The 1,397-nt window shown below is 53.0% G+C and overlaps 1 pseudogene; it reads left to right on the top strand.

The window, feature by feature from the left end:
• The first annotated feature begins 25 nt into the window (after positions 1–25).
• On the top strand, positions 26–849 carry LOC135199721 (cuticle protein CP1876-like; annotated as a pseudogene).
• The last annotated feature ends 548 nt before the right edge of the window (positions 850–1,397 follow it).

Below are 1,397 nucleotides of genomic sequence, written 5' to 3'. Positions count from 1 at the left end.
TCACTCCCCTCCTCCTTCTCGTCTCCTTCAGGTGCTCCTGAGCGTAATCGTGGGCGTGGCCGTGGCCGCCCCCCAGCACGGCTTCCCGATGGACACCGCCGAAGTCTCAGCCGCCCGCGCCGCCTTCATCGCCGAATACAACCGCCTGGCTGACCTAGCGGCCCGGGCCCCCGACATCCACATCATCCACAGAGACCCCGTCGAGCACCAGCGCGCCATCCAGCAGGCAGCTAGCCACGTGCCCCAGTCCGTGCCCGTGCCCGCCTTCAACGCCTTCTCCTTCTCGGCCAACCTGGGCAACAACCAGCAGTTCGTCCCGGGACCCAACACTTTCCCGGCCGCCGGGCACCTGGCTGGGCTCGGCATCCTGGCCGGACCACCAAGTTCCTCCTGTTCCCGCCCCTACGTCGCCCCCACCGCTTCTCCGCTCCCGGAGCCCCTACCCAGAAGTGGCAGGGTCCTTTCGCCCACACCATCCCCGCCGGCGTCCAGGGATCCCAAGGGACCGTCGAGACTCCAGAGGTAGCCGCTGCTAGGAGCGCCCACTTCGCTGCCCACGCTGCCGCCCTCGGCTTCCAGGGATAATGATGAGGGAGGTTAACCACAAGCAGCTGCCCGCCTAGAGGTATCTCAGCAAAGGAGGCGCACCACCACCAGCCAGAAGGGAGGCCTGTCTCTCCTACTACAGAGAAAGCAGTCCCTAGCTGGAATCGCCCCCCGTGCCAAAGATGTGATCGTTATACGCCTTTTCTCTCTTTTGTCTCTCTCTCTCTTTCTCTCTCCCCTTCCATATTTTATCTTTGTAAAATACATACGACGAATTATATTATTTGAGATGTATATAAACAATTTGAGCTTTCATTACGATCCCCTAATTGGTTTCATTGTTGTTGAGCAGGTCTTGAAGTAACCGAAAGGAGCATAGAAAGAAGTCAAGTTACTTGCGATCTACTTTTGCTTAGGGTATTCTGCCTCCTTGCCAAAGTACTTCATATCAGTTAAATGATGACGGAGAGACCAATATGGGCACGAATGCCCATAATCAGATCCTACAAGTAAAACGTTGATGGGTATCTTAAACAGATGGCAAGCGATCATCCAAAAAAGTACACGAATTCATAAAGCAGAAGGGAAAAAGTAAATCCCACGTCCTTTATACATGACTGTTAGAAAGAGCGATCAAAGTGGTTTTATATTTTGTCCAAAGGCTTCAGATCCAGTCCTTGAGAAAGAAGTGTATCTAACACTAGCAAGTGTAGACAATACCTCCCTGGATGACTAGTGTAAACTGTCATCTCAATGGGCACTTTATCTCCTTTTTCATCCTATTACTTTCGAGAAACGTCGGATGAAATTGTCGGCAAATGTTGCACGAAAGTTATATCGTTCGTAAGGTC

Source organism: Macrobrachium nipponense, chromosome 26 (assembly GCF_015104395.2).
Source record: "Macrobrachium nipponense isolate FS-2020 chromosome 26, ASM1510439v2, whole genome shotgun sequence".
NCBI lineage: Eukaryota > Metazoa > Arthropoda > Malacostraca > Decapoda > Palaemonidae > Macrobrachium > Macrobrachium nipponense.
The sequence above is the reverse complement of the archived record's forward strand: the minus strand, read 5'-3'. Positions and strand labels throughout refer to the sequence as shown.